The sequence below is a fragment of the Coturnix japonica genome, chromosome Z (assembly GCF_054131305.1).
Source record: "Coturnix japonica strain WE chromosome Z, WE-NBRP24, whole genome shotgun sequence".
NCBI classification, from domain to species: Eukaryota; Metazoa; Chordata; class Aves; order Galliformes; family Phasianidae; genus Coturnix; species Coturnix japonica.
Genome location: NC_140702.1, coordinates 50,341,696 through 50,367,308, shown reverse-complemented (window position 1 = coordinate 50,367,308; position 25,613 = coordinate 50,341,696). Strand labels below are relative to the sequence as shown.

The window sequence follows — 25,613 nt, the reverse complement described above, 5'->3', positions numbered from 1 at the left end:
CTGAATGCTTGATTATTCTCTTCTTAAGGTAAATAGGTTTTCAGCAATTTGGGAATTTTTTTCTCTGTGGTGACAGCCAGAGCAACGATGGCAGGAATACATGCAGGCAGAACAAAGCCGGCTGAGGAATTTTGTCCATCCCATGCCTACTAGCATGTACCTTGCCTGCCTGCTGCTCTGTATGCATTCAGTTCCTAAAGTGACATAAGGGATCTGTTCCCTTCCTGGCAATGCTGCTCCTGGTGCATCTCAGATGATGGGAGCTAAGACATTTTACAAAGCTTACGGGGGTTTTTCAAGGGGGCAGACAACAGATGGGAAATGAGTGGGTTCAGTAGCGCTGGGAGAGATGAGGTGTGAGATATACAGAGAGGAAACAGAAAACAAACAGTACTCAACAGCAGGTTACTTTTTCTCCTGCTTTTGATAGAAGAGAAAACCCCAGGACTAGCGGAACAGTTATTACTTTCTTGTAAATTACTCCCTTAAATCTGGCCAGAAGCTTTTCCATGGTAATTTCCACAGCAGCATCAGATTGTGGTAGATTTTCTACTGCCAGTGCAGAAGCCCTTTCCAGTCCTCCCAGGGGCTGTACCTAGCAAAGGGTGACACAAGTACCTGCTCTGCATCACCCAGCATTTCCCACAAGGCTGCAAGTGGTTACCTGAGAATTTCCCTCTATAAGCGCATCCCCTGCTGCCTTGGGGCAAAGCACACAGCTTTCCTGATGGGATCAGAAAAGAAACTCCCTCATTTGGGTTCTCAGGCAGCATCACTTCCCCAGCAAAGCCTTGACTTGGATAAGTTGGTCACAGTATTTCTGATTCTTCCAGGGCTTTTATTTTTCCATGTGAGCATCCCCCCTTGCCCTTGAAGAACACCTCACCTAGTGTCTGCAAGGCTTCTGCTTCTTGTTTGACATCCCTTATTTACAAAGCAAACAGAATGTTCCTTTTAACACACATCATGCTAAGTTTATTAATGAAGAAAACAATCCCAGGGGGTCAACCCGGGGGACCCTTGAAACCTGCCAGCAAAAACTCTTCAAACGCTCAACACGTCAGATCCTCCAAAACGATATTTCACACAATGAAGTAAAAATAATATTTTTCTTTCGGCCTTTCCAGCCGCTTTTGTGGAGAGCAGACAGAAATTATTTTCTTACTCTGCTCCCAGAGCAGAGATCTGTACGAAGCTGCGTTTATTTGTTTAACACGATGATTTCATCCTAAATGTCTCGACAGCAAATAGTTGGTGGTTTAATAAAGGCTCTTTGAAAGAAGGACCTAAGCAGTTATTTGTACAGGGAAAATGTGAAGTATGTGGCTCTCAGGAGGAGAGATAGAAATGCCTGTTGTGAATAAGGGCAGTGGGGAGGACCCTGAAATCCTCTCTGTATGCTGGGGAAGAGTGATGACTCCTGTGGCTCCCAGTCCCCACAGCCACCAAGCTGCAGCAGTCTGGGGATGAAAGGGGCCTGACCTCCATACTAACTGGCATGTCCCTTGCTCTGCAATGGAAACGTTCTAACACAAGATAAAGGACCTGCTATTGACATATGACTATGGATCATGAAAGTAATAGAGTAATGACAAGCAGACTTGGAACTGACTGGTGAGCCCAGGATTGTTTTCAACAGAGAATAAAGTGCACTGAGACAGCTGAAAGTAAAACTGTTGGTCTTAATGGGACCATTTCTTCCTCAGTTGGATTCTCCACTGATCAAATAGTCTTTGAAATGTCCTTGTACACCTGCTCAATCTGCAGAGGCAGACCTATAGGAAGGCCTTGTCCAAAGCTAGCCTTACAAACACTACATAGCTGCATACACTGACTTCAGGAAGCAGAAAACACACTTTTGGAAACATGTAGCAAGGTATCAAAGGGGATGTTTTTTCCTGCAGGTGTGGCACTGTTGAATCCAGGATTATTTTCTTCATCTTGCAAAACATTTCACATTTTTACTTTATTTTCAACTGAATTAGTCATTTTTCTTAAACTAGTCCTAATGTAGCATCTCTACTGTAAAGCAAATGCATGTCTAGCCACAGCAATTGGACTAAGCTCAAATCAGGACCAGGAGACTGGGATAAGCTCTATTTTTTACTTGTATGTGCACTTCTAGGAGAGATAAATTCAGTCTGAGCTGGTTTTGCTCAATACTTCTAGGTTCTGTTGGGATCTGTTATGTACAAACCGGGGAGTTTAACTATGGACACCCATCTCAAATGTAAAAAAAGCTTTTAAAATATTTCCTACTGTGTATATGTAATTTCCAGTAGTAGCTGATGGCAACATGGAGACATATGGTGGTGTTCTGCTAAATATGTAAGCGCTCTAATGAAGACAAAGCCATTGTAATGAAACCTGGAAAAATTCATCAGGTGTGTAAACAGAACTGTCTCACGGGTGCAGTGTTTCTAATGTGATGTTATAATGAGTGCAAATATTTTCATAATAAAAAAGAAAAGATTTTGTATTACCAAAGTAGTATGAGAGTATATTAATTGCCTATTCTTCTTCTGTTACTGATACTGCTTATGTTGTCACTGCAATTTGAAATTCAGATTTAATTGAAGGTTTCAGTGGATTCAATATTTTATCCAAGGATCACTGGAGAACTTTGAAGAGAAAAATAATTGTGGGCTGTCATTTATCTTCCTCATCATGGACACATCATCCAATGTGATAGACCAGGATGTGTGGAAGCGGGGAGGTTGCAGAATTCTGGCTATAAAACATTCATCTTTTGTTAGTTAAGAGCTGTAAATAATTGCAAACAGAAAAGCAGATAATTAAAATAAGTTATCCAACCAATGTGATTGTACTTAGCTTTAAAAATGTGGGAAAAATAAAAACTTGATAAGTGAAATAAAACTGGAAATGTGGGAGGGAAATTAAGTCTAATGGATGGCATGGTGAGCATGCAGAATAACTGCAATTTCTTTCCAAAGTAGGTAATGGGCTATCTCCATGCTTTGCACAAAACCAGTCCAGTAGCATTCAGAACCCAGTCTCTTAATCTGAAAAAATTATAAATTGAACTACGTACTCCTTTGCAGATGCAAGTTGAACTTGCTGAACACTGCTAAATGGGCACTCAAATCAGCAAGTGCTGGAGAGGTGAGCAGTCTTGATGAAACATTCAAGAATGTATATTTGGTACTGAGAAATACAGGACATAGCAGAAAGGGGGAACAGCCACTGAAGCTCCCAGCCACATGTTCCAGCTTCCATTCTGAGCCAGACCATCTGAGCTTGGTCAACAAGTTGTAACTCTGAGTGTCATCAAGCCTGCGGTCATTTCAGGTTTAGAGTCTAGGTTGGAAGCATATTTCTTTGCCTGGATTTATTGATAGGATTGACAGAAGCCAAAGGGAGCTATGAGCTGTGGGGGATTTTTCTTCTCATAGCCTATTTCCCTTTGCAGCTGACTGTGTTTGTCTGTATCATTCAGATGATCTCTGAAGCAATAGAAGTTCGTGAATCTCAGTCAAGCACAGTATCAATCCATTGCATGATGACAAATTTGCTAAACATCCACATCTTCCTTTCCTTCCAGATTCAGAGATTTCCAGTGTCAGCACTGGAAGCACCTAGATATATATCACTGCCCAGTGATTTCTGTAACTTCGTATTTTTAGAGCAGTCATCCATTTACGACTGATAAAAATCATAGGGAAGGATACTATTTTTATTAGAGAAGTTGTCATATGGTGAATGAACTCCCCCTATCAGACACTAATTTAAGACTTACTGTGCATGACTTTGGATGACAAAAAACAGCCTTGGTTTGTTTTCATGTTAATAAAACAAATCCTGCCTAGCGAAGCTGATGATAGGAAGGTGAAGCTGCATGTCCAAGAAACCAGTTTGTCTGTCAGTATGCACTGTATGTCCTTAATGCTGTGTGAAACCTGCTGTTCTCTGGCACTACTGAGCAGCACCAAGTTCTTTGGAAAAATGAGAGAGGGAGAGCAGGAAGGAGTCATGGAGAGAGGGGGGTACTATGCTTACCTGCAAGAAGAACCATTTGTCATTTGTGCTTTGACCAAAAATACTTGATTTGACTAAGTCCATGACTCTGTTCTTCTCTCTCCATATTTATTTGAGCTAATTGTAGCCACCATTTTTAAATGTTACATGATTTCCTTCTGCATTTCTAAGTATCAAGTCTGTCAAGTCTAAGTATCAATATATCTAGTCATATCTGAGATCAAGTCTGAGATTTAATGGCAAGATTGAGGGAGATGCGTAGATATCCACTTAAGACAAACGATAACAACAACAACCATAAATAAAAATACATAGAAAACACACAGGTACACACACAAAACCTAAATCGTTCAAAAATTCTAAATAAGATTGAATAAACCTTTGCTATTTTCCAGTTGTATGTCCAGCTTAAATATATATATATATATATATAATGTATATATGTCAGATACGAGTATTTCAAATATCTTCAATTTCATTATATATGGATATGTACTGCATACAAATAGATCTAGTAGTATCTAGAGTGAGAGCTTACTGTCTTGGTATACAGACATAGCCTTTGCACCTTAGAAAATTTCCTTAAAATTTAGATGACATTTTGTTTTCAGCTGTAAGCTGCATGATGATTTCCACAGTAGGACTTGCTTCACTATTCTCAGCTCACTTTAGGTCTTAGCATCAGAAATACTATTTTTCTGTACATGCCTGAAACTTTCTGTGCAATGCTGAGAGGAAGGAAGTCAAAACTTGTTCTCAAATCTCTCTTCTGTAGCTCTTTATGCAGTCATGATCTTTACTGGGAGAAGACACTCTCAGCTTCCTGCAAGGAATAAGGCTGTTAGCAGTTATTTTTCTAAGGACCACCCCATTATGAACAGGTACTAAGTAGTAAGAACATTGCAACAGCAATCAGGAAGATAAGCTCCAAAGATCTGCTAATTCTTCATTTTTGTCAAAGCCAGGAAAATTGTGAGATTTTTGTCCAAGACACCAGGATTTGGCCCTGTGTTTTTAACTTTACATAACATGAAATTGATACATAAGTTCCATCTGTACACAGTAATGAGCAAATCAGTGCCGTTGGTTGTAAAGCAGAAAAATATCACTTATGTGCAACACATTTCTTCGAATGTTGATTGCTCAGTCTACCTAAGAATAGCATAACTTTCTCAGTAAAACCACAGAACGATGAGCATTTACAGCACAATCCAAAACTTTTTTTTTACTGTAATCAACACATTTAATTATATACAGACTTTTACACACATACAGAGCTGGAGCAAATGCTGAAAAAAAAAAATAAAAAAAATCTGTTAAAAGACTGAAGATAATTAGAGCCCAGAGAGTATTCCAAAGAAGTAACATGGACTATATTTAGCTGGACTAGGTTCCTTGACTTCCTAAATTTGCTTTGCTCTGCTCTGAAATCAGGGATGCCTGGTGGCCTGAGGACAAGCAAGTCACAGAGCTGCTGCAGTTCTCAGCCCACCCTCACCCCTTAGGATCCAGCCACTGGTGTTGAAGAGCAGGAGTCTCTTTTCAGTTGAATGGTGTATATCAGTCTGCAAAAGGATGTCCTTCTGCTAATGTCAAGACTTGCAAGGCCACAACACGTGACTGATGGAATAAACGTACCTCCAGCTGGGCAGATACAACGACTGCACTAAATTCATGGTCACTTCTCTGAATTTGACTAGGCTGTAATTTTTTCTGTTGAAGACAGAATGTCTGGTTTTGGATTACAGTTTACATCTTGTGATATGTAGCCAATTTTAAGAGTCTCGGTGCTAGGCCTACCTGAACAAAGCTGAATTAATTGCTCTTCAGAAAATAACTCTGAATAGGAAAAACATCCAGCTTGTTTTTAAGAACTGTTGCTGAGAAATGATCAAGAAAGTAATCCAAGATTTCCTGTCTTGAAAAAGGTATTTCTCACAATTTCTGCTTTGTTGCTCTTGTGCTTTTTTGTTTGGCTTTTCCAGCAAATAACTGCATCTTTCAGCTGTCTCTGAATGTAAAATCACTCAAGTGTTATGACATTCCAGCCATCACTGCTGCAAACAGTTGATTGTTAGCAACCATTTTCAGCCATGATATTGAACTGTAAATACTGAAGCACTCTGAAAAACATTATACCATCCATTTCAGCTTAGGGCACTGCTTGAAAAAGCAATGTTATGATTATATCATAGTTTTATACAAATGCTGTTCTTGAAACCTGCTGAGCAAGACAACCACTGGCTTCAGTGACAATTCCATGTGTAGGCTAGACAGATAAGTGGGGCCTCTGGCTATTAGTGAAAACATCTCAGGAATTATTTTAAAGTCATCATCATTGATGCTGCTTAGATGACAGCACTGCAGACAGTGCAAGAGTCAGGATAGATTGCCTCATACCTCAATAAGCTACTCTGTCAAAATAACCCACATGTAGTCCTCAACAGAGAAAAATGCTGATACATTTTCATGTTTAAAACACTTAGGGAGTTAGCAGATTTTTTAAAGGAAGATTAACCATCTAAATCCCACTGACACCCAAAGCTGCTGATTCCAAAGTATCTTTATAAACACAACTCACAGCTTGCATACCTACTCAACGAGATCTCCTAGCTTAGCAAGCTTTTGATGATTGAAAAATGTTTCCTAATGCATAGGAAATTCCAGGAGAAAATAGTTCCAGTTAAAGGAATCAATATTCCATCTTCCTTTATGTGGTATCAGATCTCTTCATGTGAATCTTTGTGCTTACTCTGTGCTCTGTTTCTTTTGTTGTCCCTTGGTTCTGCCTAACGAAGTTTTGCCATAAAAAATTATCTGTAGCTGCATGGAAGGCTTTGGTATGACCTGAAAATTACTTAGAGGACTTTTCACTATTCCTTGGGTTAAACATGTAATCAACTTGTCTCAGTGATAAACTGTAATGTAACACAGAATCACAGAATCACAGAACTGTAGGGGTTAGAAGGGACCTCCAGAGATCATCGTCACTGTGAAATAAGTTCTGTTAAATCCAGGTTCCACAACCTAACACACCCCCCAAAAACATTCATGCCCCAACTCTATGCCTTCAAAGCATCATTTTTATGTAAAGAAATCCACACTGGCCCTTTCAAAGCTCGTGCTGCAACCAGCAGTACTCCAACCACAGAGATAAAGCATGCAATCCCAATGAACATTTAAGTCCTTTGTATCTTTGGAGAAAGGTATTTATAAATCAAAAGAAAGGAAATTCACATCAAAGGCCATCTCAGTATTCAATGGATAGACAGACTAGACAGTAAAATCATGCTTCTCTCTAATTAAGCACTTAAATAGAATATCTGCCTAATTTTTCCTGTCCAACTTTCAGGCTGTTGTGGTCAGATTATTTCCTTTAAGATCTGTAGAGAAGTTAGTGTTATAGTAAAACTCAAACATAGTGACCCCTGGCTTGCATTTCTAAATTGATACTTACACCCTGTCATATTTATTACATAAATGAATGGAATGGAGTGGAGTGGAATGGAATGGAATGGAATGGAATGGAACGGAATGGAATGGAATGGAAAGAACAGTAAGAAAGTAAGTTGAATTCTCTTCATTGCTCTGGACATAAAGCAGATAGGCTCTGATCCTGTGCTCTGTCATGCTCATTTCACATGCAGTCCTCTGATTTAAGCAGACTTCACCATATCAGAAAAGGATTGGTATTCTAGTGATAACTGCAAAGCAATGGGATGTACGAAGAAATTTTTTAGGAAAGAAATATGCCACTAGTTTCAGAAGCTGCCCTTTAGTTGTATAGGCACTTAAGCAGGTAGCAAACACACTGATGCAAACTGCAGCTGTCGGAGGGAGAAGCCACACAGGTAGATTTTGTTAGGAATCACCTTTTTGTGTGAGAGAAATGGAGGCATGCTGTACAGAAATGAAAGCAGGCTGAAATCTCATTTGAAAATAGATGTTCAAAGGCTCTAAGGGCTAACTATAGAATTGACTGTATAACCAACTGCATAAAAGTATTCTACCAAGGATGCCTGCCTGATTACATGTAGATTAAACTCCACTGCATAAAAATATTCACTTTGAAATTGCAATTCCGTGAAATAACTTACAAGTTTAAATGATTTCTAGTGCCTTCTCCTGTCATCCTTGAACTCTTACATTTGCAAGATGATAAAGTGTTCCTCCATGCCATCATCTCAGTGTACTGAAGAACAGACAAGCTAAAATATATATAACATTTGAAAATATAGATATCAAAGAAGTATTTGTGTTCTCTTCAGTGGGATTAAGTGTTTGCTGCTCTTATTTCCAGGCTTCAGAGAAGTAAAATGTTAGGGAAACAACAGCCCTCAGGCAACCACAGGCTTCTTATTTCTGCAGATCTCGGCTGGTGTCAGATATCTGAGTTTCCCTGATAACCTGAACTTGGCAGTCACCTTCATTTGAGTGAAAGATCTAGGCAACATGTTGATTACAAGTATCTTGGCATATTTTTATCTCTAAATTGAAAAGGTATCTTTGTGAAGGGGGGTGATTCAGTGATAAAGAACTGGTTGGATGGTTGCAGCCAGAGTGTTGTGATCAACTGCTGTATGTCCAGGTGGAGGATGGTGATGAGTGGTGTCCCTCAGAGTTAGACTGGGAGGATTTGTTTTTACTCAGAGTATGGTGAAGTACTCAACAGGTTGCCCAAAGAAGATGTGGGTGCTCCATCCCTGGTAGCATTAAGTCCAGGTTGGATGGAGCCCTGGGAAGCCTGATTTGGTGGGTAAAAACCAGACAGCAATAGGGGGTTGGAGATGGGTGGGCTTTCTGGTCCCTTCCAGCCCAATCCAAGGAACAACAATGAGAGATGAAGGGGTCAATGAACCAAGCATCATAACAGCACTGAAGGAAAGGGAAGTTGTGATTTGCAAAAGGTCAGGGATGTCTACTTCCTTGAGAAACCTGTAGATCCCTGACAAAGGTTGAACACCCAAATCTACTAATGTGCAAGTAAACCACCCGCAGAAAACCTGCCAGGCAGAACACCACTGGACAAAAGGACCTGCTCAAGCTACCTTCATAAATCTAAGTTTGTCTTAATTTCAAACAGTTCAGGAGAAAAATGTCCCTTGATACTTGAAACAAAGTTGTGAATTTGTTCTCAGTAGGTGCTTCATGTCTGTAACCCTTGCACCTTTCTCTTGTATTCTCCTGGATTCTTGTGTGTTCAAGCTATTGTTTTCACAGTGTTTTCATGGAAACAAAACACTAATCCCTAGCTGAACCATGGTGTTCAACATACAGAAAAGTTAAAGCATACAAAATAGGGACAAGTGAAAACAGAAGAAAAGATGTGAAATATCATTCCTTTCTCATAAATCAATTGCCTGAACATGTTTCAAAATGTGGCAGAATGAGCCAGAAAAAAGAGGTGGACTATAGTAGTTTAGGCATGGCTCAATTTAGTCACATCTTTTCTCACTTCTGTCCGTTTGAAATGTGTTCCAGATATTTTTTTCCTAGTGTTTCTGTGACATTTCAATCATTGAGGGCTTTCTGGCTGTTTTGTTTCGTTTTTTTTTTCTCTCTCTCACTCCAAGGTGTTTTGTGGCAGTAGTATAGGTTGTTTTCCTTGCTGGTTTTCCTGTTACGCAACTCTGAAGGGCCTCTGGTTTGGCAGCTTAGCTCTGATTTTGTGGCCTATAAAGTATTGCTTGTTTGCTTAGTTCTGACTTTGCCACTTCTTTGGCTCCTTGTCCTCTTCTGCTTGTGACACATGGCACACACTGTGCCCTGTCACCACTGACAACATGCATCCCTGGTTGGCCCTACATGCTGTAGGGCAGCGCCCATATACACAGGGTATGCCTCAGCCTGCTGTGGGAATGAGGATAGCTGGGCTAAGGTGAGTCACTCTGCAAGAAGCAGGCCCTGCCTCCCAGTGAGCCACACAGCAGCTGGCAAGTGCAAAAACCACGGTGTGGATAGCTCTCTGTGAGCCTGTAGGCTTCTTCTGTCCATCTGATTTGGTGGATAAACAACCAGCTCACAGCACTGGAGTGACTTGCTTTGCATCACAGAGGTAGTTTGTGATGCAGAGGTGAAGGACAGTGGTACAAGCACATTAGCATGCTGTTGGATCACCCTCATCTTGCACATACACAAGCAAGGGGAATTAAGTTGCACAAGCTTCTTTCTCTCCTATGTTTTGAGTGCTTGGCTCCACAATATTTTTGTTTCATCAAAAATGTAATTCCCCTTTTGTCTGAATTGAAGCTGACTCCTTCCAACTTGAAAGATTAATGGGGCTGGATACTTTAAACACTCAACACAGGATCTTGACCACAGAGTTAGCAAAGTGAGTGTATTGCCACGCTGCCATTCCAGGGGAGGAAATAAAAAGGAAAAGGAAAAATGGGAAAAAATGGAAAAAAAAAAAAAGTGAAAAAGGAAAAGGAAAAAGGACAAAGAAAAAGGAAAAGAAAGAAGAAAAAGGGAAAAAAAAAAAAAAAAGCGGCTTTACACCAAGGAAGGCAAATAACAAAGCCATCTCTTTTTACATGTAAGCACTGTAAATCTGAACACATCAGCTGATGTGTTACTGTTGTGGGTATCTTCCAAGTGTCAGAGAGCACAAGGAAATATTAAGAAATTTACAGGATAATATATATCAGCATCGGTATGGCACTAAAATAAAAGCATTTTCACTCAAAAGACATAAGCTTTATTTGTTGCCTCATAAACATCACATGAAATTTCAAGAGAAAGGTGCACGATTTTAGGGCCAGTGGCAAAACAATGTGTTGATGTACTGTGTTATAGGGCAGGAATTATGAAGCTCTTTTACATTCTCCATGGTAGGAGCTGGGAAGATGAGTCTGTAAGTGGGAAATTACAGAGACTACCATTGCTGTGTCATTAAAATGCCACACTGCTAGGCATCAGAGCAGTTAAAACAGACTTCTTTGAATGGTCTAGAAACAACTGAAAACTGTACGCTGAGTGTCCTGGTACACTGTCTACAACAATGAAACCATTTGTCCCAGCTGATTACAATAATTAATAACACATTCAGTATACCACAGGATTGGCAGATAGAAGGGAAGGTGTAACTAGCACTGATAGATGGGTCCTCTAGCTCACCAGCAGACCTGTGCATGCCAACTGTCTATGGCCATGGCCAGTTTGAAAGGCTCTGTGCTCTGCCCTGAATGATTTTTCATAACATTTTAAATGATGTTTTTATTGCAGCATTTGCACGGCCTAGCAAAATTTGCCAAGGGAGGTGTTTTACAAATAATATTATTACTTTGAAGACTTAGTCCTGTGGAATCGCAGAACATGTGGTTATGTTTAAATACATTTGTTTTCACTGTTTGTCCTCTGCTATGATTTTGCCCTGCTGTGTGATACTGCTACAGTAAGTGCTATTTATCTTCAAGATATCAGCAACATGATCTGCTTCAAGTGTTGCATGTTGGTTTGTTTTCTTTCAGAGATGGAGGTGATGCTTCAACAGAACCTTTTCTAAGCTTCCCCCAAAAATTTGAATTAAATAATGCACAACAGATGGCATTCACATTGGGCTGACTAAAGCCAGTGAAGAAAAGAAACTGTCTGATGGAGGCTTAGCTAGAAATACACTTATCTTTAGCTTACATAGAATCTCTGATAAGAAACAGTAATGTCTCTGAAATGGTTTCAAAGGCAGAAAGCCCTGCCTTAAATGGTAAGCTTATTTCCCTGGAACAAAATGCTCTTACAAAGAGGAATCTAAAAGATGGCCCATCATGATCTCAGTTACTCATGCAAGTGTATACAGTGCTCCCATGCTGAGTTTCAGTAACAGACAGGCTTGTAGTGATCTATTCATTTCTCTGGTCAGCTTGTGATCCACAGAGCTATATGTTTCATTTGACAGTTTCAAAGCAGCTGTGAAAGAAGACTAAGAAAAGCTGTCATGTGTGATGCAAGACTCCACATCGGGTTTGGGTAGCCCCAGCTCCTGTGGAAAGTTCTTTTCAGCACTACAGACTGAAAAAGGTCAAATGCTGCAAGATTATGTGGGAGATGATAAAAAGTACACACTGGTTTACATGCATGTAATCCTAAGGATGCTGTTGAGATTAGAGCAAGAGGAATACTTCAGTGAGAAGCTGAATACTTCCTATGCAACAAACCTACATTTAAAACTTCCAAGCACACAAGCTATTTTAAATTTATTCAAGGTTTTTGGAAACCACCACATTTGATCTGTCCAGGCTTTGAGCTATAGAGAGCTCTAGATCCACTGAGACACTGTGAAGGAAAGAAGCTGGTGCTGTGTATGGATTACAGGTCTCTCTTATAAGACCTCTAGGCCTCACAAAATGTATTTCTCTGGGCAGAGTCTCACTCTGTTCCATTCTTAGTGAATAATGGAGCAATTATTACTTATATTTCTTGGACTTGGAGAAAATTATGTTTCTCTACTAAAGTGAAATATCAAACTTGCTTTCTTTGCCACTCAGTTGCTTGTGAAGGCAAAGAAATAAATAACCATATGTCTAGGCTTCAGTGAAGTGTGGTTTCAGTCAAAAGACAATCAGTTTATTTTCTTCATTCTTACTATTTACAGAATCCCAAGCAGAAGGATGCCCACTCCCAAAAGTGAGATGTGCTGCTCCTGAGGCTTGTCTGCAGAGGTTGCTTACTTCTTCTAGTGGCACCACTAAAATAAAAGTTTTGGGAAATTCACTCCTTGCATTTCCATGTGATGGACTGAAATGCCTCTCTCAGTTTACTTCAAATCTTTCCAAGATACTGTAAGGTGAAAAGGAGTATATCAGAATACAAGTGTCTACCCAAGGCCTATTATCAGTAAAATAATATTTCTAGTCCTGGCTTACGTTAGGATAATTTTGTTTTAGTCAAGTTCTCTCTACCAGGAGTTCTACATTTGCTTTTATACCAAAGAGCTTTGAAATGGACAGACTTGTCTCTTGTAGCAGATCTGTAATGCGAGGCAGAAAACTGTCTTCTCTGGAGGGTTTAAGAACAGATGTTCTAGATGCCCAGCCAGGGAAGTAGACCTGTTTCCTTGTTCTTTGTAAAGCATGGCAAGCAGCTTTTACTATCAAGAGGATGCTTTAAATGTGCTGTCTTCTGAGAAGGAAAAATGGACACTTGCATAGATCCTTCTCTCTGTGACTGCCAAGGTTTATGGACAAATGGCTTAGCACTGACTGGAGCCCTCCCTTTGGCTGATCATGTATGTTTTCTCTCACTCCCCTTACCGAGTTTGTCTTACTGCCTGCTTACTGTGAAGGTGGGCCTGGGCTGAGTTAGGAGTGATGTTCAGGGGATGTGCCTTCTCTTAGTCCTTTCCTTTCCTTAGAAAGGAAAACCAGAGACAGAGATTTGGGCATGCTCTGGATTACACTGAAATCCTATGATGGATAAGAGGAGCCTCAAGAGAGGACAGTCACAATAGATGTTTCTGTTAGTTTTTTGTTAGATACTTACTATTCTTGCTACAGTAAATGGACTTTTATTTTTTTCTTCATCAAATCAAAAGTTGTGGAAGAATGTGTAATCTCAGAATACATTATTTCACTATATGTTAAACACTTCCTGTCAAAATTAAGTGAACCAGATATAAACCTATAATAAATCAAAACAAGAATATCCAGCCAAGTAAGTTGCATTAAACTAAAGTGCAAAGCAGATTTGCTGTGGCTGCTTCAAGCCCTCTTACTCTTTTATTTGTTGCCTTTTTGTTTCTGAATGCTTCCCTTGCCTGGTCATGTCTGTGGGTTGCAGGTGTCACTGCCTGATTCTCCAGATTCAGCATTTATTCTCTGCACTTCCTGGCAGGTCCTCCACACATCACACTGTACTCTAGCTGCCCTCCATAAGAAGAAGACTTCTGGCAATGCCAGAGCTTGGAGCAATACTGTGAGGCTATACCATGATGAGCACAGAAAGCAGACAGGTTTCTGACTCTGCGTTTTACTTGTCTATTGGCTGCTGGTCACTGACCAGACACTGCTTCCATCTTCTCTTTCTGCCCCTATGAAGAGTTACTCCTATCTTGTGATAGTTCCTTGTAAGACTTTCGGTGAACCCTGTTTATACCCCCACACGAGCTTGTCAGAGCCTCATCATTGCCATCTGGCAGTTCGTCCTCTGAGACTCCTGTAGACGTGTGAGGAACCATGAACTCCCTCACACATTTAACAGACAGCACATCCTTCCACATTAATTAATGAGACATCTGGAGGAAAAAGAAACATTTTTGTATGAAAAAATGATATCCCTGAGAACCCATGACTGCACAGCTAGCATGTGGGGAAACAGCTCTCTCTGGGACAGTCTCTTGGGTTCTCAGTTTGCATCTTTTTGGGTGTGCAACCCACTTGGCTGGCAATGACCCTGGAGCTTGGGGATTGTGTGCCAGGGATGCTGGAGAGCCAGCTAGTCCACCCCAGCTGAGTAAAATGGTGAGGCTCCCATGTGCGGTTTGGCCTTCTATGGTGTTATCAGGTAGTTTTTCACCTTTTGGCTTTCCAGGCTAGCTGTATGACTGCATGCTGGAGTTGCAACAGTGTTGACCAAACAGAGCGCTTGTGCTTACCTCTTGCAAGCCATCCCTTTGGAGGACATGTCTGGGTCCTCTCAGTGCAGTGGAACTGCCAGAAGTACACCCCAGCGGAGACCCTCTGGGTCTCATGAGTGGAGAAGCCAAAGTCACAGCCCTTCATGTGGGGTTGCCCAAGGCCCTCCATCTCCCAGGAAACACGGCGTCTTGGTGGGGAGGACGCGCACACCATTCGCTCCACTCGGGGCTGCTGTTGGATTACGTGGGATCCCGGCGGCCAGCGCCCCCTCCCCGGCACGGATGGGCACGGCACCCCCAAAACGCCCTGCAGCTGCTTGAGCGGCGAGGGGGCAGAGCTGGGCCCAGCCCGAGGGAAGGGGGGCTGCTGCTGCCGTCACCGCTCCGCTATAGGGCTTAAATGATGATGATATTTAAAAGAAGACTGAAAAACAAAACAAAACTCCGAAACAAAACCTCCTCTCTGAAGAAAAGCGGAGCGGGGCAGCTCAGCCTGCAGCGGACCAGCTGGGGCTGCAGGTCGCGCGTGGAAGCGTAAACCTCCGCGAGGAACCGCTTGGGCTCTGCGGAGAACTCCCTGCGTGCTGCCGGCGGTAACGGGGCGAAGGGGAGCCCCGAGCCCCGCGGGCGGCGTCCGCTAATTCCCCGCTTAAAAACAGATTTGTCGCTGCTTGGCTGCTTTGTGCGGCCGGAGATGAATGGGGCCGCGGCGGGCGCCTCCCAGGTGCCGGCGGGGTCCGCACCGTGGGCGCAGAGAAGCGCAGGGGCGCGGTGGGGCCGGCGGTGAGATGGAGCCCGCACCGGGTGTTCCTCCTGCGGTGCCGGGAGCCCGAGCAGGCGGGCGTCGGAGGGGGCATCCTTTTGTCGCCCGGGATGAAAGGAAAACAAGCGCTGCAGCCCGGATTTATCACGCAGTCCCCGCGAGCAAGCATTTCTCATTGTGCCTTCGGTTTGTTTTTCCAGGACCTAAGCAATTTTTAATGCACTATATACTTCCCGCTTAATCCCCCCTCGTTTATTATATAATTACGGTTTCAAAGTGATTATGTAATTAAAATCATGTTTCGGAGCAGCGTACTTCAAAAGGAAGGCAACCTTCCCCAGCATTATTTGCTGGTGATGTCATAATTTCCCTGTGATATTTAAAATAAACACATTAGTCCAAGAATTCTAAACATGTCTGAAAGTATATAATGGAATTGATTGGCATAAAGCAACGGTGAAACCTATCACTAGTTTAATATATTTCTATGCTCCCATGCAGTGTAAATTATAGGATAATGGGGTGCAGGCGATGGTAAGCTCTGTTTATATAATCCATTTCTTCACACAAGTTCCCATTGCTTTTCCTTCCCTTTGCTGTATGTGGTGGTTCTCTGATCCTACTGACCTCGGCCATGTGTTTTCACTTTTTCTTCTGATCTCAGTTCCATGACCAGCGGGGAATAAAATACAAATTGAATAGTAACCATTCACAGGCCACTCTTTTCAAACAGTTGTTAAGCCTTCTTTGTCTTGTCTAGCAATTGATAGATAAATGTGTCGTATTTTACCCAAGTCTTTCTTCTCCCCTTGTAAAGCTTTGTTGCCCCAAGTTGCTTAGTCCACCCCCTTCTCTTCTTCTATTTCTTTCTAAAGAAAATCATTTCGTCGGGGCTTGTCACCGAAATGGACCTTTCCCTTCCTCGGCAGCACAAGGGGTGATGGGGAAGCAGGGAATTAGACAGAAATATCAGAAGGGGGTCGGGAGGTGGGGGGGTAGGGGCGAAGGAATTCCCCCAACATTTTGCCCGGACCATTCCCAGCATGACTCGAGGTTAATTTTAAATTTGACTTGTTTCTTCTGTACACGGTAAATAAAGTGCTCCCTGGGTTGCACGCAACTCCTTTCTGAAAAGGGGAAAGTTAAGTACTCGAAAAGGAAAGGAAAAAAAAAACCCTCCTCCTTTCCCTCCGCATGCCTCTTTCATTGCAAACCTGCTTTCTGCGCTGTCAGGAGGGGCCGACGCTGTTTATTCAGCTTTTCTTGAAAATGAAAAGCAACTAAGAGAAGTTTAAACAATCTCTTGTTATTTTTGGGCTTGTTTTTCCAGCGCTCTCCTCCCCGACTCCTTCTTTGGGGATATAATGCAAAAGAAAATAATTTTGGAAACCCATTATTCCGTAGAGAAAAACATGTCACCAGTCCCATGCCCTTTATTTGATCAAAAAACAATTGTCGTGAAGGTCTCTTTCGTGATGATCTAAATTGCAGAACAGCAGCGATTATAATTATTACCAAACTGCCAACGCGCTGAAGGCGGTCTGATGGTTTGGTGTAATTTAGCGTACACATTAAAACTGCCTGCGTTAAAGCGTCCCTTTAAAAACCATTATTATTTTTATTTTTAAGGCTCACTCTATCTTAAAACCAAACCTCTAAAAAAGAATATATATATATATTAATTTTCTTTTTATTCTTTTTGTCTTTCAAGCTGTTATTAACCTGTGTAAAAGTCGTGGCTTACAAGAGAGATCTTTCCTTGTGCCCCACTTGGAAGAACTCTTGCACATAAGCAAACATTTTGAAGAGAGCATCGGTCTCTAATCAAAATAATCCAGATTCTTGTGCGAAAGGTAAATATTTTGCAACCACATTACTGGAGCTGAAATAACTAAACAAGTCGGACACCGAAATTAGCAGTCGGCTGAAGCTCTGCCGGGGAGAGGGAGACGCAGCGCAGTGACGGAGCTCTTCTCCTCTCCTCTCAACCTGCCCATATCTGCAGAGGGTTTCTCCAGCAGGAAACACCGCTGTGAGCTTTTGAGGGAAATGCAGCTTAGAATAAAAATAATCTCCGAAACTGTGCAGAGGACAACGACAGTTCAAGGCGAAGCTCTGTACCTGTAAGCCGAGCCCCCCGCGTATCACATGCTTCATATTAAACTTTCATGCAGTTTTCCTTCGCTGTTTTTTTCCAGCTAAAGGGTTCTTATAAACTTTCCTTCGTTTATTTAAGCCTGGTTTTCATTGCTGCAGTTTTGCATGGTTTGCCTTTGTTTAGTTTATTAACCCACAGGGTTACTTTAACTAAATATTTGGGCTGAATACTTTGGGGTTGGATTTCAACGTTTTCTAACAAAATTACTGAGTTTTTTGAAGCCACACAGAGAACTCTGTGTTGACTTTATTAGTCAATTTAACAGGCTATAAGGAAAATAAAAATAAGAAACATACTAGTGTATCCCCCTCCAGTGAGGAGCGGACTTGAAACCAGCCCCTTGTTTGGCGTTTCAGATGCCATCGGGGCTGCTCTAGCTTTACTAACATTTTAATAGAAATGGCAACGCGTTGCGCTCTGTTTTGCCGAAACCGACTCCCGTCCTCCCCGGGTGCCGGCCTGCGACCGCCGGGCTCCCTTCCCCTGGAATAGAAAAAAAAGAAACAAAAAAAGCAACCCCGAAGCCCCATCTCCAAAGAGCCCCGTCTCCCCGCGCCTGCTGCCCCACGCCTCGGGAGCAGATGAGGCCTCGCACCGCTCTGCGTCCGCGGAAGGTCGGAGCATCCGCGTAGCAGCAGCAGTGTGCAGGGGCCGGGAACGGGGGGTGCCCACGGTGCTTCATCTGCCTGCCGAGCATCCCGCCCTGCTGCCACTGTCCTCTTGGGGCTGCGGTGCTTTGGATGATGATGCTTGGTTGTTTTGCTTTGCTTTGTTGTTTCTGGTGGTTTTTTTTGTTTGTTTGTTTTTAATTATTATTATTTTATTTCGTGTTCTTTGTTTGGGGTCATGTGTGCTTTTAAGTAAGTACTCTGCTGCCTGGCAAAATGCTGGCTTGGGAGATGGTAGTGCTTGGGAAGGGAGAGTGGTGGGCAGTGGTGGGCACTGGGAAGGAGAAGTCTGGCTGTAGGGAGAAACCCAAGTCCTTCCGGCACACTGCTGTTTTCATGCACAGGAGAAGCACCACAGCGTCACCAGTCTGAGTAAGCAGGGTGGCCATCAACTGGACAACTGCACAATGCTGTGAGGGACCCCTTGATGTTGCTGCAGTGGGAACCCATCACCAGCCCCAACGGAGCCCTTGCATAGCCTTGGTTCTTTGTTAGGACTCATATCTCTCAGGGACTAAGTGTCAGTGCACTGTGCTGGGGACACAGAGGGCTGCAGCACATGCAGCTCCACTGGGGGGTGCTTAGGCTGGAGGTGTTGCCAGTACTGATATGCTAGCAATGTCTCCTGCAACTCTTCTGCATAGAAAGGGGTCGGTCCATCCCTGCTAGCAGTTCCCACTTCCAGTTGTGACCCACAAAGGTAGATGAACTCCAACAGCAGGAAAGAGAGAGACAGAGTATCAGGGTGCAGACAGACTAAAGCAAAGAGACATGAAGGCCGGGCTGCTGGTGTCTAGCACTGTGGAGAAATAGCAACTGTGAGGGAGAAGTGACAAGAGAAGCTGAGAGAGCCTAAGGGAGAAGCATCTTTGCAGGGTCCCTCTATGCTCATCATCACCACAGGGAAAGCACTGCAATTTTCGAAGAGTAAACAATTGTAAACCAGGATGGGAGATATGCCTATGTGGACAAATGAGAAAACCTCTTTGTAGAACCTGCAGAGATGAAACTGGCAAGTGAGAACTCACCAAAAAGCCCAGTCAGAGCTGCAGCCAGGTTTCAGGCCTGGCACAGACCAGCAGAGCAGCTTGAGGCAGATGAGTGCTCAGAACAAGGCACAGCCTTCGCGGGTGAGAGACTGTGGCTGAAAGGAGGAGGGGGTACAGGCTGTGTGCAGACAGATGTCAGAGACAGGTCAGAAATCCTAGCAAAAAGCATTAGAGTGCAGCATCAATCCCCAGTAAAGAATGGTTTTCCTAATCTTGGGTCTACGTATTACGGAGGTGTAAACCGCAAGACAGGTTTGTATGTGCATCTAACAGGGAGAAGTCCCTTCTCTTGCTTTAGACAGCTCTTAACGAGACCTCAGAACAAAAATGCAGCACTTTTGCAATCTCATTCAATCATAAACCAGTCCATCAGCAAGAACTGACAATAACCCAGCAGCAAAAGTATGTCATGTCTGTCAAGAGGATTAATTTGGTGTGAAAATGAAGTAGCCATTTGTGATAGGGCAGCTTGGTGCCAATGCACAATGGTGAGACAGCCCACTGCTGCCCTGACAATGAAACGTAAATACATGGTCCCTGAAGCCTGTCCCATACCCTCCCACCAGCAAGACACTTAAACACTTTTCCTGATGCTAACAAGAGAGGGAAAAAAAGCAAGCTGTATCTTTAAATATTATTTTCTATCATTTCTGATTTACTTGCCTACCATTTCAAACAGTATTGTGTCTTGAACATAAAACAGTGATGCAGAAGGCCTGTGTTAAAGTCAAGATTGGTTATCTGCAACAAAAGCTTGAAGCTTAATGAATAGTGAAGAAATATGATAAGTGCAATAAAAGGCTAATAAATGCATACTCTGTTAAGTGTTGTTATTATTTTGCTCTCTCACAAGTGATCTTGAAATAGAATTACGCAAAAAAAAAAAAAAAAAGAGAAAAATTAAAAAAAGAAAAAAAAAGAGGATAGCTGTATTAAAACCAGATTTTCTAAAGCTCATTCAGAATTTCCAGCAGCAGTTTTATATTTCATTAAATAATGAGAAGACACAAATGGTTACTTTGGTGTGAGATGTTCTGTGCTTTCCCTTTGCAGGGAAAAAAAAAAAAAAAAAAAAAAAAAAAAAAAAAAAGTGAAATCTGAGTAACATAAATGATTGATAGCATCTCTGGCTGAAGACCGCTGAAATGTGTTGATGACAGCAGGTGAGAAGTGCAAACGAGCCAGCAGAACACTGACATACTGGAAAAAGGCCAAAGCAGGCCGGGAATAGCTTAGAAGATGAAAAGGGGAAAATAGACAGTGACGATGAAGAAATGGAGCAAGACACCAAACATACAAGTTTTCTGCAGTAGCTGTTCAAACTGATAAACGGTTCCATCACTTTTTTAACTCCCTGTTGGTGATGGAATTGAGAGAACACTACCAAACCTCCACCTTGGATTTATTGCCATTGTAGTCTCAAGGTTTTGATCACCTTGCTGATGACACAGCATTGCAAAGCACTCAGCCCCAGTTCTCAGCCCCAGTTCTCCACTTCAAAGAGTCCAAACCTCATATATTTCCCATGTGTCAACATTGCCCCAGTTGCAGCCAACACTGGTTAGCAAAGGAAGAGAGGCTGCAGCGGTTATTGGTTGACAGACCTCATTGTAAGCCATGCTCAGAACTGCCCCTGACAGCTATGGAGCATGTATGAAACAAAAAAGTGTACAGCAATAATTATGGCTAGGACTGAAGGTATGTCTTAATGATACTGTGTACTAATTACTTTTCATTTCCAGTACTGATATTCACATCCTGTGGCACTGTAATCAGTACTTAAAAGAAAAATCCTTGCAAGGGGAACCACCCCGCAGCAGAACAAAACCCACACACAATAATAATAAATTACATAATCACCCAGTAATCTGAAGCAGCAATATAGAACCCACAGTCTTATTTCTGTATGTGTTAAATGTGTGCATGGAGAGTTGGTAGATGTGCACTGTATATATCCAACTTTATAGAGCACTTACTTGCAGATGGAACAGAGTAAGCTATCAGACTTCAATGCTGTAAATCTTTTGCTGTCAAAAATAGAAGATAAAAATAAATTGGAGATGGAATTAAAGCCTAGACTATAAACAGATAGAGACGTATGGAGTTTCATCAATATATATATATTTTTCCAGTGAATGCTTTATAAGGGCCATTCTGCTACAAATGCCTCCTATTGTACTGTATTGGCTAAAGACATCAGAGATGGGTGGAGGTGGTATGGTTGTACAGGTTAAAAGTAGTGCATTACAGCAGTGGTGACAGTTACAGGGGTCACCTTTGGTGATGTGAATTTTTAGGATCATGGCATGTAGGCGCTTGTTCACCACTGGCAGAAATGCATTGCTAATAGTGCTGACAGTGCTGAAAAGTAGCATTTTGTTGCTGAGAATTTGCTCTCTCGAGTGGTGTTATCATGCTCTTTGTAGTTGTTGTAATTTCCACAGAAACAAACAGGAGGCGTTACTTTCAGAATGTTTTGAAATGCTTTGAAATGTTGATATTCAACTATTTGTTAGGTTGAGTTTTGGTTCCAAAAAGTGTGAGATACATGGAAATATGGTGGCAATGGTGATGGGACAAATTATGAGATGTGTAGAGTGCCGGGTGTCAGATGAAGTGTGCCCAGTGTCTCACATGATGGCTGTTGCTGTTGTTACATTTATATGTGACATTGTCATTGATATTTACTGCAGTTTATGTGCTGTCAGCCTTGGTCATGTCTAGAGGTTCTCATTACTGTGGGCACTGTGATGATACGTACATTCTTCACTTTAAAGGGATGGGATTCCAGGGCATGGAGAGGTGGACAGATCTCCCCATAAGCAGCTGCCTAACAGCAAGCTGCTGCCTAACACTGTAGGTATTTGCTCTCATTGTAAAACCATGGGGTTTTTTTTGGTGAAAGTTGTAAGTGGTGGAATGCAAGAAGTAACAAGTCATAATTTCTGCAGCTGCAGGAGCAAAGGTATCTTGTTAGACAGCTGCAACTGTGATCTACTGAGAGGGCATGCTGGTGCCCTGAACATGGTGTTTCACATCTATGACGTTAATCTGAATGTACAAAATGAGTATGAACATTGACACCGCAATTTCCTTTATTTTGTCAGACAGTTTATTCACAGATATTTAATATATGGCCATTTACTTGGAAAGCGTGCACTGCTGCAATTCCCCCAAACCTCTCTGGATTGTAACATTCAGAAAGATATTCTGGGGAGGTGGAATTTTTAAATAGGTTGGGAGAGGTTTGTGAGAAAGATGATGAGAATATCTTGTTTGGAGATGTGAACATCACCTGTGCAGTAAGATTTAACTTCCCTACTTCATAGACAGGTAAAATCCTTATTCTACAAGAAATACCCCAGGCACATTTATCTTTCATTTTTTTTCCCCGTGTGCTGACATGGCATATTCACTGTCCTACACATAAACTGCTTCTGTAATACTTCCAGAAAAGCACTGCTGGATGTGTGTCTGGGTGGCCCAGGCATTTGGCAAAGTAATTTCAACTATTAGCTACAGGTTTGGTTTGCTTTATGTTAGTGTTTCTACAGAACTGATGCTGACTTGTACTAGAATTCTGTAGTGTTCTTAAGTGGTGTTTTTCTACTACTAGAGGTCTGTAAAAGTCTTCCCTTGTCAGAAAGGGCTTCATTTTGGAAAAACAAAACAAAATGATATTATTTTCAGGATAACTTTCTTGGATAATAAAGTGCTGTATAACACAACGTGAACAACTAGATTTGCTCCATGTAAAATGCAATCACTTTCCAGTGCAATAACATAATGAAGAGGACAGTGCTGTTCAAAACCTTTTGAGCATATACAAAATATTCCCCTAACCTGTAAAATGAACTTAAGCCTGAAGTACAAGGAAAGGAGCAGTGAAGTTGTCTTTACCTCTGTCAGCTCATGACCTTTCAGAAGGTGCCCTCTGGCAGACTCAGGGGTCCAAGTTAACCAGAATGTAAGCCTTGGAACAGTTTGGACAAAGTTCCGTGCCATTACAATTTCTGAGCCCAGATGCTAACAAAACGTAACCTTGTTCCCTCCTTCTTCCAGGACCTGGTGCTGAAAACAATCATCATCCCACCTGACAGAACAATTAGCGTTGTCAGCAGAGAAAATAGTAAGTGAACCAACCAAAGGCCAGTGTGTTTATTTTCCCACTCAGAGACATCGTCTTCCCAGGTGGGGACTCAGAAAACATTCCTGCTGAAGTTGACACGGTTTTTACTTCAGTAAGGGACTAGTCTGTTCTGAGCAGGAAATTAACCCAAACATTAAGAGAAAGCAATTCAAGCTGTACATGGGGCATGGGGACGTGCCTCTGTACCCACACAGAGGCTATTCTCCCTCTTTTGAGACAATTTACTTTCCCTAACTGTTCTTTTTCCTGTCTGAACACAAAGCTGATAAAACAGTGTCTGTAAGGTTAGAAAAGCTGCATGCTGTCATATTCTGCAAGAGAAGACTTACAAATAACACCACACAACCATTTAACCAAACTGCAGAATGAACTCAGAATTGTTATGCTGTCTAAACATCCTCTCTAACTTGTCTGCAGTTAACAAATGCTGCTTTGGATAAACTTAATACTGCAACAGTAGGTAGCTTACTTTCTGCTTGTAAATTGCACCTTTTACATTGAAACTGACATACACTTCTGCTCTGATCCAATAGAAAAAGTTCTCTTTCTGTCACTGCCCACACCATTTCTGAAACTATTTCTGTAAGATGGTATCATTAGATGTGATCACAGAAATAGCACAGTGCACTGCAAATAAAAGAGCTGGAACTGCTTTTCGTGTCATTCTTTGGGATACTGCTGTGAAAGAGGATTTACTGTCTTGAAGAGGCTCTATTTTTAGAGGTGTGATCAAAAGGTCTTCAGAATGCCATCTGAATCAGTATGAAATCATATTCTGTAAGGGAATCTGGGAGGAAGCACTGTCTAGAAGAAGCTAGGAAGGCATACATGTGTGAAACTAACTGCCTAAACCTGCAAGAGGATGGCATTTAGCAACAGTTTATCTTTATGAATACAAGTTGCACAGCAGAGGCAAAGGGGAAACCATAACAGTGACAAGGATTTCCACCACCATAATCCCCTTCCAGAATCTGCATTCAGTGTAAATCCCATGTACATAGTAGAGCAGCCACCCAGCCTCTCTTATCTGGGAAAGACACATCCTGTCTTATCTGGGGGGTGTCACAGCAGAACACTGTGTCGGGGCAGGAGAAGAAAAGGATGGTGAAAACACCATCAGAAGCAACAGGTGGCACTTTCCCACCCTGAAAAACCTTCTTAATCAGCTTCTATGGGGGAAAAATATATATATTCCTTTTGCAGAAAAGTGTACTTCGAAAGATCTCCCTGTAATGAGCTGTAGGGAATGGATTTGAAAGAGGAGCAAACCTTCTCCCTGTGGCAGACACCAGAAATGTGTATGATGGCTGTGCTTTGAGACACCCAAAGTACTGATAAAAAATAATGTAATACACAGTGTGATGCTCGCGTTTTTAGATTGATGTGGGATAACTAGATCTGATCCAGAAGAACACTGAAAAGGCAAGCAAAATAAACAGCTTTGATTACCTTTCAGCTGTTGTGGACAGGAGAGCAGACCCTCATCCCCAGACCCAGAGCTGCTCCCTAATGGGTCCTGCAGGCAGCTGCCATGTGCTGGGGCTGAGGATTGCAGGGCAGGAGGGTATGGCACCTAGCACAGTGCTGAGTGCTCCTGAGGTTCACTGCTTTTCTGGGAGAGCACAACTGAAAATGTTGCAAACTGTATAAAAATCCTTGGTGCGTGTGTGGTATCACCGCATTGTGTGCTTTACTTGGCATGCAATTAAACATTGCTGTTGGCATCTCCTGATCTCAGATTTTGCTTTCTACCATTTTGCCCATGCCCCAGCCTATAGGCTTTGAAGTGCTGGCCATTGTCTCCTGTAGCCTGTGCCTTTGGGATTTCACTCCTAGAGATGCCAATGAAAGCTGAATGGAGTAAAAATTCTTCACTGAAAATGAGAAAGTGAAAATACAGAACAAAACAAAACAAAAGCTCTCTTGTTTACAGAGAATATGCATGTAAATCTGTTTAAAAAAAAAAAAAAAAGAACGTGCAGATATGCAGAGGTTTGAAATGCAGGAGCCTGGAGTTAGAATCCCAGCAGGCCATCAGTGCCATACCGTAAAGCACTCCATGAGCACACCACCACTGCCTGACAGAGGGCATTTTCAAATTCTGCAGACATTCACTGAGCTGCCTTGCTGTCTGCAGCCTGCAACTGCAAGCATTTACTGATTCCTGTTGTTGTTGCCCCTCCTTCCCACCCTTCCGTATTTGCCAGCAGATGTTCATCCTCCTCCACACTCCAGAGCGCAACTGCATCCTTGGGTGGT

At 42.2% G+C, this 25,613-nt stretch overlaps 1 long non-coding RNA gene across 1 annotated transcript; it reads left to right on the top strand.

Annotated features, from left to right (window-relative positions):
- Window positions 1-17,250: 17,250 nt before the first annotated feature.
- On the top strand, window positions 17,251-24,006 carry LOC146754028 (uncharacterized). Its single transcript, XR_014939262.1, has 3 exons — window positions 17,251-17,452; window positions 21,982-22,060; window positions 23,267-24,006. It is a non-coding gene; the product is annotated as an uncharacterized LOC146754028 (long non-coding RNA).
- Window positions 24,007-25,613: the final 1,607 nt, after the last annotated feature.